The 17147-nt window shown below is 35.7% G+C and overlaps 1 protein-coding gene across 1 annotated transcript in view; it reads left to right on the forward strand.

Annotated features, from left to right (window-relative positions):
* Positions 1-17147, forward strand: part of IL1RAPL2 (interleukin 1 receptor accessory protein-like 2) — a 1250305-nt gene that overhangs the window by 686279 nt on the left and 546879 nt on the right. The window lies entirely within an intron of this gene.

Here is a 17147-nt window from a genome sequence, read left to right on the forward strand (position 1 = left end):
TGCTTGAACACAGGAGGCAGAGGTTGCAGTGATCTGAGATCGTGTCACTGCACTCCAGTCTGGGCAGCAGAGCGAGACCCCATCTTTTAAAAAAAAAAAAAAAAGAAGAAGAAGAGAGTTGAATGAAATGATTATTTACAGAGGTTTGGGCAGGCTTGAAGAAATCAATAAGGGAAGAAGCTGTTGATTATCACCCCTAGACCTGCAGTGGCAAGGGGAAGGAGCAGTGTCACTGGAACCTGGCAAGAGTGGAGGAAGCTGCCAAGAGATACAGCCTTAAAGGAACATATGAGGGTAGCAGATAGGAAGGGAGTGGGTAGGATAAATACCCTAACCATTTATAACTCCTGCTCTCTGTTTTTTTGCTAGTTGCCTCCCTCTAGTGCCACCCTCATTCAAACTGAAACAGAAGCGAGGGGGCAGAGGCAGGAGATAGAATCAATAGCATTCGGCTTTTCTGAGCATAGAGTAGAGCAGAAAAGGGCAGAGAATTGGATCTAGGGGAAGAAGCAGATAATAACGACACAACCTTCCAGCCATGATATTCTGGCAGCAAACCTGGGTGCCATGGTCTTGTAACAGAACTAAGCCAACTCTCCTCTGTCAGCTCTGAACATAGCAATTGACACACTGTACGGTTTTATGATGTGATGGTAAGTGACCAAGGAGGTTTTCTGCACAGATGCTGTGTGTACTGTTGGAACCAAACACACATAAAAGGTGGAGCAGGTTGTTTCTATAGGATCTGACAGACCCTCAGTTCCTAGGGAAGCCTAATCCCTAACTCCCACAGCTGTCATATGCTTTTACATTTGGAAGCCTCTCCGTTTTCACACCTAGGGAAACTTAACAATAGACACCAAGAACGTGCTCTGTACTAGAATGTCTAGGTCTTAATGTGAATTATCTTAATGAAGACAATATTGTGACAGATAAAAAGGAACATAATGTTTATTATGCATAAAAGTAGACTACAGATAATTTGGTGGGTTTATGCCATCATCAACCTCATTTGTGTTTATTAAGCACTTATTGTGTGCCATTCATTGTAGCTAAACTTGATTTCAACATTATCTTGTTTAAATCTCAGTGCAACTCTGTATGGTAGGTGCTATTATCCTAATTTAATGGAGAACAAAACCACTGAGGCTTAGAGAGATGTGACTTATCCAAAGTTACACAGTGAACAAAGCCTGATTTTCTATTCAAGGCAGTGTGACTCCAGAATTCATTTTCTTAATCACTACCCTCTCCAGCAATGGGCCTGGGACTAAACCCAGCCTTGACCATATCTTGGGAACTTTTGTAAGATGCCATGCTGGTACAGTGGAGCCTGGCAAAAGAAAGAAAAATGAAGTTTTATTTTAATTTTATGGTTGAGGAAGGGAACATGACCTGCCCAAAGAGTTAGCAGCTGGGAGTGAAATCCAGATAATCAACTTTCCCTTATAAGAATCATTCTACTATCTCATCTTACTTTCTGCTAACTTCTTTCTTCTCCTTTTCTCATATTTCTAGACATCACTATCATCCTTACATACTCAAGCAATTTACTGCTGGCAAATGCCACTTCTCACTCTTCCTTAGAAATGGACCAACAATGGTGAAGCAACAGGCCTTTCCAGCTCTGCCTGGATAATATTTAATATTTCCATAATATTTTACAGTTGATAAATGATCATCATAATGTTAGCTAACATTTCTTAAGTACTTACTATATGGCAAGCTGTGTTTTAGGTGCATGAGATAGGTTAACACTATTCTTAGAACTACCATATAACGTAATATTATGTCTATTTTATAGAAGAAGTGACTGGAGACAAGCTAAGTGGGTTAGCAAAAGTCAACAGCAGTTTGTGACTTGCAGTTTGGCTACTGGCCCCACTCTTAGCCCCTACAATATACTAATGGATTAGGATAAAATACTAGAATCAAAAGTTAAAGAGTACCTGAAGCTCAGGAATGTATTGCTAACTCTTGGTTCTCATACAAGGTTTCAAGTAAATACCTGAAGAAAGTGTACCAACATATCAGGAACATATTTCCTTTTCAGTTAGTATTTGGATAGTCTGCCTTGCCTACTTTATAGCCTGTGTATTTTCTACCAGGCTGAGCAAGTTTTGCTCCGGCTATAGCAATATAAAGAAGAGGATACATTTGTCCAGAGTTTATTCTGGTGCTCATTCAAAGTTAGAAATGTCCAACGTGTTAAAAGAAAAATTTCAGCCAAATTAAATTTAAAAGATTAATTGAGCAAAGAATGATTCACAAATCAGGCAGCCTCCTGAGTCAGAGTAGGCTCAGAGACTCCAGCGCAGTCGTGTGGTAGAAGATGATTTATGGACAGAAAAAGGAAAGTAATTTACAGAAAATGGAAGTGAGGAACACAAACAGCTGGATTGGTTATAGCTCTGTGCCTTATTTGAACACGGTTCAAACAGTTGGCCACATTTGATTGGTCAAAACTTAGTAATTGGCACAAGAGTAGGTGATGGTCTATTTACACCTCCACTTATGATAGTTGACAGTGTACAGAGAAACCTTTAGGCCAAACTTAAAATATGTAAGAAAGCAGCTTTACGCTAAACATGACTTAACAATTTCCCCCTTTTATTCATCCTCTCATTTTGAGAGATTGACCAAAACTTTAGTCATTGATGTCACTATCACCATCATAAATGTACTTATTTGGTCTTGAAACCCACTGGAAAATTGCAGAACAGTGGGTTGTGTAAGGTGTGAACAAGGACTTCAGGTCTTTTTTTTTTTTTTTTTTTTTTTTTTTGTGAGGGTTAGAGTAGAGGATAACTTCTTACTCTGGAACATCCTATTTACAGGAGAAAAAGGCAAAACCTGGTCTGTTCTAGGATATATGTGTTTCCTTAAAGTCTTAGTTTGATTATGTTACATTTAGCACAAGTGAGTCCCTTTTGATTTTGTATGGTCTGTTGGGGCCTAGTGCATGACATGAGCTCAGTCCAAAACAATGGCCTCCCATAATTTTGTTTAAAAATTCCCCCCTTTTTGTCAGGTTCTCACTTAGGTGAGAGTGTGCCACTCTCAGTTACCGTCATTTTGGGTTTCCAGGTCTCAGCAATTCATTCATAGGTTATGATGCCCTCATGGTCACACATTTCCTTCAGCTATTGGCATTCCAATTAAAGAGAGAACATTTGCCATTCTTGAGATGGCTGAATGCAAACTTTTGAGAGAAGACAGTACACCAGGGGGACTACTATTATGATTGTCAGTAGGATAATACCAAGAGTTTGGAGTATGCCCCTTACCTAGGGTCACCATGAACCAAACCAACTAAAATCAAATAGATCAAAGAATGAGCTAAAGAGTCTACTCGCTTTAACTAAGCAGTCTCTTCATTAATCTCCTACACTGAGTCTCTATAATACCTGATGGGATGTATTTCTCCACAGGCCACAAGTGCCAGCAGTTGCATAGATACTTCTCTGTTTAGCCAGTAAGTAATCTAGAGCAATTCTATTATTTAGCATAAAATCTCATTCAAGAAAGAAAGCCAAATTTCATCCTTGCATTAGTATATTATCAATATCAACCCCAATTTTTAATAAAACCTAGTAGACAAATCTATCTAATCTTAATTAGTTTTACCATAAGGTGAGATTCACATAAATCTTTTATAACCCATTACAAATTTTTGTTAAATAGTAGATCAGTGCTCTAAGAAAACCCTTTTGTGCTTTTATTTCAGTGTTCAATTTACAAAGAAACAAACAAACAAACAAACAAAAAAACTGAGTAATACCCCTTTAAATTTAGCCAATATGTTCACATGTAGAATTTCTTTTACAAGTTTAATTTTTCACAATCTTCCACAACTTGTTCAAACTTTCAGCTTTATCCTATCTAACCTAAATCAATCATTTAACCCTTTAATCTAGGACCAAAAATCCACATTCCCATGCCTTCTTATAATCTTTTACCAAAAGCATACTTCACTTTCCTCACACATTTTGCATGTAAAACTGTTTCTTTAGTAGTCTCAATTACATGTTAGAATCTCAACTCTTAGCAATTTTTATTTTCAGTGAAAAACCTGGTAAGTAAGTGATTTTAATTATGTACTAGGTGTGGGGCCTAGGACAACAGACTGAAGTGCAGACAAAGTCCAACTCTTTCCAGCATAGCTAGGGGGTGTGGTTAACGCCATGTGTCCCCCAGCCTTATCTAGAATCTAATGGCTCTAAAGCAGATAAGTCTAACAATTTTCAAAAGTCAAAGGAGGAGTTTATGACCTCAAAGCATTTAGCAAACCTAATATCTGACCTGCCTAATTTAGACCAAGTGTCTTTATTTTACCAATAATCTTATAAAACTGTCTTTATTTCCCAAAGATTACTAAAGTCATGTCAACAAAAAGACATTACAGTTTCTATTTTTCTGACAAAATATTTGATTTAAGCACTTATTCTTTTTAAACCAATTAATAAGAGCTTTTTCATATAAACATCACACACACAACACATAGAGATATACAGACAGAAGAAAATCCATTACTTGTAAGAATTTTCATTGGTCAGTTTTAGAATAGTTTTTCTTTCTCCCATTCAGTCTATCAATCTTCCAATTACTGGTTTCATTGCACTAAGCAATTGTTGACTAGGCAACAAATTTGTATTTCTAAAGGGACAACTCTTAGGTGGAACCACAAAAAATAAAAATTTATAACTCATAAGCGGAGAGCCAGATTTTAGCCCTAAAATTTATATTATCATTTGCTCAAACCAGGGGAAAACAAAAAACAAAAAACAGTGCTCTCATGAAAGTTCCATCAAGACAAGGTGGCCAGAAAAGCATCTCAACCAAAAGTATGACTTATTATGCAAATTTAAAGGAATGGGCCGGGTGCTGTGGCTCATGCCTATAATCCCAGCACTTTGGGAGGCCAAGGCAGGTGGATTACTTGAGGTCAGGAGTTCGAGAGCAGCCTGGCCAACATGGTGAAACTCTGTCTCTACTAAAAATGCAAAAATTAGCTGGGCGTGGTGGTGCATGCCTGTAATCTCAGCTACTCAGGAGGCTGAGGCAGGAGAATCACTTGAATCTGGGAGGCAGAGGTAGCAGTGAGCTGAGACTGTGCCACTGCACTCTAGTCTGGGTGACAGAGGGAGACTTCATATAAAAAAAAAAAAAAAAAAAAGAATGGTGATAAGAATGGTGATATGGTTTGGCTCTGTATCCCCACCCAAATCTCATCACAAATTGTAATCCCCACATGTCAAGGGAGGGACCTGGTGGAAGGTGATTGAATCGTGGGGATGGTTTCCCTCATGGTATTCTCATGATAGTGAGTGAGTTCTCACAAGAGCTGATGGTTTTAAAGTGTGGTACTTCCTTGCTCTCTCTCTCTTTCCTGTTACCTTGTGAAGACGTGCCTTGTTTTCCCTTTGTCTTCTGCCATGATTATAAGTTTCCTGGGGCCTCCCCAGCCATTCAGAACTGTGAGTCAATTAAACCTATTTTCTTTATAAATTACCCAGTCTCAGGTATTTATGGCAATGTGAAAACAGACTAATACAAACGTTAAGTTTCTAATGTACATAGGCAGATATCCCTACAAATGGAGATTTCCTCTCTCTCTCTCTCTCTATATATATATATACACACACACATATATATAATATATATACATATATGTAATATATATAAAATTTTTTTTTACAAAAGAGTTTTAAGATAGTCAATTAAATTCCAGAAAGATGTATTTTAGTTCAATAGAGTTTTCTTTTTAACATAGCTACTGTTTTTTAGCTAAAATTACTGAGTTCAGGGTAATGGGTGGAGCCCACTAAAGAATAGGGCCAACAAAGCATTGTATGCCTGGACTCAGCATGGATAGATCTGTAAAAAGAAGCATGCCTATTTTACCTGAGGGCCTACCTTTTATAAGCAACTTATCTAGGGTAACTTTCTTTCCACCTTTTGGGTGGGAAAATAACCAAGCCAAAAGGTTGCAGACTTAATTTTTCAAAATCAATTAGTTGCTTAAGATTTGTATTTGCTTTTTATAAAGTCTTTAGATAAAATATTGAAGTCTTTTTAGAAGCTTCTGCATGTCAATAGGCATCCCTAGATGAGACTAATTTGGGAGCCCTCAATCAAATGCACTTCAGTACAGTGTCATTCATTTGGAAGGTTCCACTGCAATTTATCTTTAGTGAGATTTTGCGATTTCAATAAGACTTTGCTGCTTCTGGGGCCTCATACTTGTTCATGTGTGTATATGCCAGAAGGAACTCAGTTCTTCAGAAATTAAGGATCCCATTTTTATCTCAAATATTGTTTTTGTTCTCAGGTTCCCTTGATCAACTTAGCTACTGATTTTTTTCCCTGCTTAAGCATGCAAGAAAAATGAAAGAAAGGAGTAGAACACAAAAATCTCTGTGAATTTCCAAAAGCCAAATTTTATACCCCCTGCAATATTGCCATTTACTGCTAGGTTCTTTCTGACCCAGTCAGATGTAAGAGGCCTCTAACTGGATCCAAGCCAGTTAATTACTGATCCAATCTGATCCTGGGCCAAGTCCGCTTTCTGCCATGACTTCCAAACCCAGTTTGGATCAGAAATTTGCTCAAAGAAACTCAGAGAGCTCAAAACAGAAAACCATGGAGCTTCGGAATCCAAGAGAGAACTTAACCATGATCCCCAGTTGCTCCAAGAGAGTAATGGACACAATGGGTCTGGTGGGTACCTCACTTGGTCATTCAATACTCTTGGGGTCATTAGGAGCTCTACTTTGGATCCCACTTCTGATGTCATCTGTTAAAAGAAAAACTTCAGCTGAAATAAATGTAAAAGAGTTTAACTGAGCAAAGAATGATTTACAAATCAGTCAGCCTCTCGAGCCAGAGTAGGTTCAGAGACTCCAGTGCAGCCATGTAATAGAAGAAGATTTATGGACAGAAAAAGGAAAATGATGAACAGAAAATGGAAGTGAGGTCCAGAAACAGCTGGATTGGTTACATCTCAGCATTTGTCTTATTTGAACACATTTTGAAGTTGGCCACATTTGATTGGTCAAAACCCAGTGATTGGCACAAGAGTAGGCTATGGCCTATTTACACCACCACTTGTTATACTAGAAGATGTACAGAGAAACATTTAGGTCATACTTAAAATATGTAAGCAGGAAGTTTTAGGCTAAACTTGATTTAACAAACGTCTTAACTCTAGTGCTTTAACGGTGAAAACTATTGTTTGCATGATCCATTTTCCAGGTGTCTTTTCAAATATACAGAATCTTTAAATTCCTTTCTTTTCCATCAGTCTCTGAGTTTTACTTAATTAATTAATTATATTGTATCACTCTCATAGTTCGTTTTGAGTTTCCTGGGCTGTTTGAAATATGCTATGGTAGACCTTTAAGGACTATCATTCTGTGCCTACATGTAATCACAGCTGGTTATGAAGGTAGAGGTGAATCAGGTGGTACTGGAGGCATGTTCATAAAGATACCTGAGTAAGCCAATCCAGCCTGTTTGAGGAATACAAAGGATATGTGTAAGAGGATTATATATTCTCTATCTGAACTGCATCAGTTATCAAACTGAGATGAGGAGAGGGGCTACACTTTTAGAAGTTTCTTCTGACACTATATAAATAGGATTTAGACATTAGAGCAGAATATTCAATAATGTTAGTGTTTTTAAAGCATTTTACAAATGAGAGATAAAGATTCTTTTTTTAATTGAACAAAGAACACTAAACCTGCTTCGTTATTCACTGAGCACACTGTTATCACACAAATGTGGAGTCATTTTATCCCATTTCTAAACTGAAGAATGTCCTAATTTTGATAGGATATTGTCAACAAAAATACAAATACACGCTTTGCAGTAAAACACTCATCTATGTGATTAGTTACCTCAGTTGGTAAAAGTCTGGTGTTAATAACGTCAAGGCTATCACTTTGAATTCTCCTTTTTCTTGTCACAACTATCTCAATTTTAGATGCTTACCATTGGTTTTAAATGAAATTGGTTGGGAATGATGGATGGTTCAGTAAAAACTTATTTGTACAACTGATCGTTCATTCAGTGCATATGTATTGGGTGCCTACCTGTGCAAGGCGCTATGCTAGGAACTGGGAATATTGAACTGACCAAAATAAACACATTTCTCTTTTCTCATGAAGGGAGATAGATGAGTGAACAGCTGCTTTTCAACACTCCAGGAAGAAACTACATCAACTGAAACATCTAGAAGAAGAGCTCCTACTTGTAATCAATAGTGTCTTTGTCTTGAGTAAAGGGCAGCAGACATACCTGTTTTTAATCACAGACATGAATCTCTGCAAAGGAAAATTTCAAAACTAAATAAGATCAGTTAATATTTTCATGGTATATGATAGTCAGGAGCAATCTTTCATTACCTAAACATCAAGGGTTTACTTTCAGTCCTGCAGGTTGCCACACAGAAAGCCAATCACTGAGACAATGAGTATTGCCAGTGAAGAAGGCTTTAATTGGGTGTTGCAGCTGAGGAAATGGGAAATCAATATCAAATCCATCTCCCTGATGGACTAAAATCAGAGGTTTATATAGCAGGGAACAAAGGTAACTAAATACAAGTAAACAGGAATTAGGGAGAAGTAAGGAATAGGAGTTGGCTAACGGGAAGCAGGTAGTTGCTTAGACAATCATGATGGATGAGGGGTTGAATTTCTCCTTGTCTGTATGTAGTGATATGTTAAGTTTTGGTTCCTTGATACCATTTGGAAGACCTGAAGGTTGGTTTCCTGAGAAAGGAACTCAGATAAGACAAATGTGACTCTCTCAAGTTTTAAGACTAAGAGGGGCAATTTCTACATTTATTCAAAAGAAACCATAAACATCGATTATATGGGACAACTGGGTTGATTTAAATTCTACAAATATTTTTATGTAACAGCACACATAGAAAGTGATAATATGGCACACCAAAGTGAGTGGATGACTGGCTTTGAGAGCTTTAGGTGCTCTCAGCCCTCCTGACTGATTTGGGGCTGAGCAACACAAAATCAATGTGCCCGTATACTGGTAACCCTTACATAGCACTCCAGAGTGCTGTGACCCACTGGTTTGGAAGCTCTTGTTTACCTTTTCATAAAATGTAATATATATATATTTTTTATCTAAAGATGGCTGAGTAATTTAATCTTGGTTGTCCTGAGAATGCAAGGGATGTGTGAGAGGGAGTTGTACCTCCTCTGTCTGAACTCCATCAGTTAGCAAAAGGAGGGGAGTCTACTTATTGGTGGTTGTTATCTTCTTTTTACAGATGAGGAAACTGAAATAACTCACAGAGGGTCACTTACCCTACATGTGGCCAATTAGATTCAAACGCTGTAATTCTGACATCTAATGTTCTTATAATCTCACTGTGATTGCTCCACTACATGCATATGTTATGCACTTAATCACTCACGTTGCTGATGCAAACAGAATTCTCTATCAAAATTGCTAGTCTAGAAACAAATCCTGTAATGCTTTCTAAGTACTCTTTAATGACTCTGAGTGTTGAAAGGGACTCAAATGAGGAAACTGAAGCCCAAAGAGATTAAGTGACTTGCTTAAGTCTAATGAAACCCGTGTATCTATTTTTTTACATTTATTAAATTTTACAAAAAGAGACCACTGACTAGAAGTGTATATATATATATATATATACACACACACACACACACACACACACACATATATATATATATACACACATATGTGTGTGTGTGTGTCTGTATTTAAAAGCTGATTGTTTTGACAAATCAAACTGTGAAGAGGTGTATTAATATAAAGTTAATTTCATCCTCTCTTCCATTCCATCTCAACCACTAAAATAACTAATGTTTACTGTTATATACTTCTTCACTTTCCTCTATGCTAACATTTTCTTCCTCTCTCTCTCTCCCCGCCTTCTCTCTTTGTGTGTATATGTGTGTATGTGTGTATACATATATAAAATACATTATTTTCTTTCATATATACACATATATGCAAATATTTCCCCTTCTCTATTTTTTTTTTTTATAAAAAAGAGAACATGCTATGCATATCATGCTTCAGCCTTCCTCATCACACACAACTGTATGAGAAACATCCTTCCACATCTTCTACAGGTCTAATTCATTTTGCTGCATAATCGTTTACAGGACAGAACTACCTTATTTTATTCAATCAGTCTTCTACTAATGGATATTTATGCATTTTTTTCTATTTTTGTTTTTAATAACCACAGTGTTGCAACATCCTTGTAAACATACATGCTTCCTTACATCCATGACATACAAGATGGAAATTCTCTCTGTCACTATTACAGTTTTGTAGGTTCTAGCTGATGCAATAAGAAAATTAAATGAAATATGCTATATAAATATTGGAATAGAAGAGACAAGATAATCTTAATTTTCAGATTATATGATTGCATACCTAGAAAACCCAAAGGACTCAAGTACGACAACAACAAAAAATAGAATTAATGAGAAACTTCAGTATGATAGCTTACTAAAAATATACAAAAATTCAATAGCTTTTGTTTTTGCAGACAATAACCAGTTAGACATGTAAAGGTGAAAAATGAAATGATCTAGTTTAAACAATGACACTATAAAACACTTTAGAATACATTTAACAAGGATGCAAAGGGGCTTATATAAAAATAAGATTAATATTTGCAAACCATCAATTGGACAAGGGATTAATCACCAGAATATATAAGGATCTCAAACGATTTTGTAGGGAAAAAATCTAATCTAATTTGAAAAATGGGCAAAACATTTAAATAGACATTTCTCAAAAGAAGACATACAAATGGGAAACCAAAATATGAAAAGGTGCTCAATATCACTGATCATCAGATACATGCAAATCAAAACTACAATGAGATATCATTTCACTCCAGTTACAGTGGCTTGTATTTAAAATGCAGACAATAACAAACGCTAGTGAGGATTCGGAGAAAAGGGAACACTTCTACACTGTTGGTAGGAATGTAAACTACTACAACCCTTATGGAGAATGGTTTGGAGGTTTCTCAAAAAACTAAAAATTGAACTACCATATGCTCTAGCAACCCCAAAGCTGGGTATATACCCAAAAGAAAGGAAATCAGTATCTCAAAGATATATTGGAACTTCCATGTTTATTGCAGCACTGTGCACAATAGCCACGATTTGGAAGCAATCTAAGTGTCCATCAACAGATGAATGGATAAAGAAAATGTGATATATATACACAATGGAATACTATTCAGCCATAAAGAATGAGATTCTGTCATTTGCAACAACATGAATGGAACCAGAGGTCATTATGTTAAATGAAATAGGCCGGGCACTGAAAGACAAATACCACATATTCTCACTTATTTATGGGCTCTAAAAATCAAAACAATTGAACTCATAGACATAGATAGTAGAAGGATGGTTACCAGAGGCTGGGAAGGGTATGGGGGCATTGCAGAGAGGTGGGGATGGTTAATGGATAAAAAACATAGGAAAAATGAATAAGACCTATTATTTGCTAGCACAACAGGGAGTCTATAGTCAAAAATAATTTAATTTTCCATTTTAAAATAAAAAAGTACAGTTGGATTGTTCGTAACACAAAAGGTAAATGCTTGAGGGAATGGACATCCCATTTCCTATGATGTGATTATTACACATTGGATGTCTGTATCAAAATAACTCATATCATCACAAATATATAACCTACTGTGTACCCATGAAAATAAAACAACATTGAGGTACTATTACATACATATTAGAAAAGCTAAAATCGAAAACACAGATAACACCCAATGCTAGCAAGGTTGTGTAGCAGCAGGAAGAATTATTCGTAGCAAATGGGAATGCAAAATGATACAGCCACTTTTAGAAAACAGTTTGGCAGTTCATTATAAAGTTCAAAGTAAGCTTTGCATAATGTTCAGCAACTGCACTTGTAGGCAGTTACCAAAATTAGTTGAAAAGTTTTGTCCACACAAAAACCTACACACAAATGTTTATAGCATCTTTATTTACAGTTGCCAATAATTGTATGCAACCAGGATGTCCTTCATCCTTTGTGACTGGCTAAACAAACTGTGGTACATTCATATAATAAAATAATATTAAGATATAAGTAAAAATGATGTATCAAATCATGAAAAGACATGGAGAAACATTAAATGTGAAACCGTAAGTGAAATAAGCCAGTCTGAAAAGGGTACATAATGTATGCTTAGAACTATATGACATTCTGGAAAAGGTAGTACTATAGAGAGAATAAAAAGATCAGTGGTTACCAAGGTGTTGTGGAGGAAATATGAAGGAAGGAATCAATATATGGATCACAGAATATTTTTAGGGTGGGAAACAATTTTTAGGATGGCAAACAATTCTGTATGATGCTGTAATGATGGACACATGAAATTATTCATTTGTCAAAACCAATTGAATTGTACAAAACACAGAGTGCACCCTCATGTTAACTGTGGACCTTCTTTAATAACAATCTATAAATATTCGTTCATCAATTAGACCAAATTGATCACATTAATGCAAAATGTTAATAATATTTAGAAAACTTGATGTGAGAGTTTGGAGGGTATGTGGAAACCCTGTACTTTCCGCACATTTCTTTCTATAAACCTAAAACTAAAAATAAAGCCTATTGATTAAGGAAGAAAACCTAAAACTTTATTATAGGACACAAAATATGATCCAAATTAATGAAGAGACAACATGTTTCTGCATGGGAAGATATCAAAGAATAAAAGATACATTTTTCCAGAATATGTATAAGTAGTGCAATTTGATAGAATATAAATTATTTGAAACTGGACAACATAATTACACAGTTAATATAAATGAATATACCAGAATTGCCAAGAAAATATTGGAAAAAAGCATTCATGAGAGGGGACATATTCTGTGAGTTGCTATCAATTACTACAAAGCAGCATCAATTGAAACAGTAAGCTAAGGAAAAGATAATTGACCTGTAGAATAAAGAATCCAGAAACAGATAAAAATACATATATATGAGAATGTAAAATATAATAAAGGTAACATTTCATTTTAATGTAGGTGGAGGGAGGATGATGGTTTATTTAAAAATGGTGTGGACATAATTGAGTATCTACTTAGAAAAAAAATTAGATCTCTGATTCTTGTACCCTGTTTAAGAAAAATTCTAAACGAATTATAAAGAGTTAATTTCATCTACAAAAATAGTGGTTTAGGAATGACCATTTCTAAATGCCATCACTTATTTCAATGAGCTAAGTTTTTAAAGAAAAGAGCTTTACATTGATTTATCTTGTTATACATTCTGACTGTTTTTCTAAAGGTGGAAAAATGTCATTAGAAACCTCATAATACCGCAGTCTGAATGATCAACACTTGCTTGCTAAAAAAAAAAAAAAATATGGTTTCCCAAAATGCTTGGAGCTTTTGAATCCCTTTTGGAAGTCTAACAAAATTAATCTGTGCCTTCTTTCATAACCATAAAATTGTATGCCACCCTTGAATTTTTAATCTTGTAACAAGAATTTTCAAAGACATATTTATCCAGAAGGAATGAGTTGCAAAGCTCATGAAGGCTTCAGTTTGGTGTGCCCTGAAACCATAGTCAGTGACACAAGATTTAAGATCCATTTGTACTTCTTTTTATTCCTAGATATGGCATTAGAAGTGGGGTGGTTTTATTTTTTTTAACTGTTTGTAAATTATAAAAAAGGTGGGCTAATACAATAGGAATGGGTATTTGGCATGTATAAAAAGCACTGGGCTTCAAGTTTGAGGACTTGGATTCTGATCACCATACTACCATTAACATGGATAAGTAATTAAATATCACTGGACCTCAATTTCCCCACATATAAAATAGATGTAATTAATAGCTGTTATATGCCCTAGACATGCTATAAAAGTTTAAAGTCTTTACTTGAGATTTGCTGCAACTATAGAAATGGAAAAGTAATGTGGAAGCCAGAAATATAGTTACCTAAGACATCTCAGACCCTAATTTAAGGCTGAGGTTCTTTTAAAGGTCAAATTATTATGTATAATTTACAAATAGCAAAATTCATCCGTTTTACATGTACAATGTGATTTGATGTGTTTTGACAAATGTATACACCATAGTCAAGATATGGAACAGTTCTGTCACTCCAAGTTCCTGTATGTCCTTTTGTATACAATCCTCTCACCCCAGCCTTAGTCTTTGGTAAAAATTCCTTTGTTTCTATTCCTATAATTTCCATTTTCCAGAATGTCATATAAATGGAATAATATGATATGTAGCTTTTTTGTCTGTCTTCCTTTACTTAGCATAATGCATTTAACACCCATCTATGTTGTGACATATATCAATAATTCATTTCTTTTTATGCTGAATAGTATTCCACTGCATAGATGTACCGTTTAACCATTCACTAATTGATGACCATTTGGATTGTTGCAATTTTTTGATTAGGAATAAAACTGTTACAAGCATTGGGTTTTGATGTTATATTTTCTTGCTTTATCAACATGATTTGTTTTTGTCAACTTTGTAATCTTTTAACAGGCATGCCTTTTTAAAATTTAACAAGGGTTTGCTCTTGATCTTTCCCAAATTGTTCTAAGAATCTAGGCTTAGAAGGTGCTTGAGTATATCTTTAATGGCATCCCAGGGATACAAACAGTTCAAAGCAAACTAAAGCTTCTTACGCAATGTCTTTCCTACAGTCTATCTTCAATGTATCCAGCACAATGATCTTTTAGAAATACACATCTGATCATAGGATGCCACTTCTTAGCGAACTCTAATGATTCTATAAAATCATTTAGATGCAGCTCCTTTTTATTGAGTGTTTGCAGGGCCTAACATTGTGCCAAATATGTTCATGCATTACATGACTCAATCTTTAGTGAAGCCTTATGAGATAGGCTACACTGTGGCAGAGCTGAGATTTGAACCCTGACAGTGTGCAAATATCTTAGAATGGAATTTAAGGTTCTTTACATTTGAATCCAGCCACTCTCAACAGAGCAAAATTATTTGGAACTTTTTTTTCTACTTCAAGTATTTTCACATCTGTGTGCTTCTGCGCATGTTCCTTCTGTCTTCTACGTCCTGCCTGCCTTTTATATATTGTTCAAAACTCAGCTCAGATGCTCATAGTAGCCCACCTGCACACCATCCCCTTGCCCAGACCCAGTCTGCTCCAATACATGAATGACTCAGCAGTGAAATTTAAACATTTCTTCTTTTTCTTTCTCTATTTCTTCCTGTTCTAGTATTCCCATTATGCCTATGTTACACCTTTTGTAGTTCCACAGTTCTTGGATATTCTGATCCACTTTTTCCATTCATCTCTCTCCTTCCTTTTCTTGTTGGGAAGTTTCTATTGACATTATATTCAAACTCATTGGTTCTTTCCTCAGCTATTTAAAGTCTATTAATAAGCCCTTCAGAGGCATTATTTTATTTCTGTTACAGTGTTTTGATTCCTAGCATTTCCTTCAGATTATTTGTAAGCTTCCATCTCTCTGCTTACATTACTCATCTACTCTTACATGATGTCTACTTTTTCCATCAGAGGTGTTAACATTTTATTCATACTTATTTTAAGTTCCCAATCTGGGAAATATAAAATTTCTGCCATATCTGAGTCTGGTTTTTTTTTTTTTTAACTTTTATTTTAGGTTCAGGGGTACACGTGAAGGTTTGTTACATAGGTAAACATGTGCCACAGGGGTTTGTTTTACAGAACAAACAGGTGTCAAGGTATTTTACATCACCTAGGTATTAAGCCCAGTATCCAATAGTTATATTTTCTGCTCCTCTCCTTCCACTTTCAAGTAAACCCCAGTGTCTGTTGTTTTCTTCTTTGTGTTCATATGTTCTTATCAGTTAGCTCCCACTTACAAGTGAGAATATATGATATGTGTTTTTCATTCCCTGCATTAGTTTGCTAAGGACCATAGCCTCCAGCTCCATCCATGTTTCCACAAAAGACATGATGTCATTCTTTTTTATGGCTGCATAGTGTTCCATGGTGAATACGTACCACATTTTCTTTATCCAATCTGTCATTGATGAGCATTTAGGTTGATTCTACATCTTTGCTATTGTGAATAGTGCTGCAATTAACATTTGTGTGCATGTGTCTTTATGGTAGAATGAATGATTTATATTCCTCGGGGTATATACCCAGTAATGGGATTGTCGGGTCAAATGGTATTTCTGTTTTGCTCTTTGAGGAATCACCATACTGCTTTCCACAATGGTTGAACTAATTTACATTCCCACCAACAGTGTATAAGTGTTCCTTTTTCTCCACAACCTCACCAGCATCTGTTATTTTTTGACTTTTTAGTAACAGCTATCTGACTGGTGTGAGATAGTATTTCATTGTGGCTTTGATTTGCATTTCTCTAATGATCAGTGATGTCGAGCATTTTTTCATATGCTTGTTGGCCGCATGTATGTCTTCTTTTGAAAAGTGTATGTTCATGTCCTTTGCCTACTTTTTAATGGGGTTGTTTATTTTTCTCTTGAAGATTTGTTTAAGTTCCTTATAGATGCTGGATATTAGACCTTAGTCATATGCAAAATTTGCAAAATTTTTCTCCCATTCTGTAGATTGCCTGTTTACACTGTTGAAAGTTTCTTTTGCTGTGCAGAAGTTCTTAAGCTTAATTAGACCCCACTTGTCAATTTTTGCTTTTGTTGTGATTGCTTTTGGTGTCTTTGTCATGAAAGTTTTGCCTGTGTCTATGTCCTGAATGGTGTTGCCTAGTTTATCTTCCAGAGTTTTTATAGTTTTGGGTTTTACATTTAATTCATTAAATCATTTTGAGTTAACCTTTGTATATGATGTAAGGAAGGGGTCCAGCTTCAATCTTCTGCATATGACTAGCCAGTTGTCCCAGCATCGTTTATTGAAAAGGGAGTCTTTTCCCCATTGCTCGTTTTTGGCAGCTTTGTCAAAGATCAGATGGTCATAGATGTGTGGTCTTATTTCTGGCTCTCTATTCTTTCCATTAGTCTATATGCCTGTTTTTGTACTAGCACCCTGCTATTTTAGTTGCTGTACCCCTGTAGTATAGTTTCAAGTCATTTAACGTGATGACTCTAGCTTTATTCTATTTGCTTAGAATCGCCTTGTC

Source organism: Mandrillus leucophaeus, unplaced genomic scaffold (assembly GCF_000951045.1).
Source record: "Mandrillus leucophaeus isolate KB7577 unplaced genomic scaffold, Mleu.le_1.0 Scaffold834, whole genome shotgun sequence".
NCBI lineage: Eukaryota > Metazoa > Chordata > Mammalia > Primates > Cercopithecidae > Mandrillus > Mandrillus leucophaeus.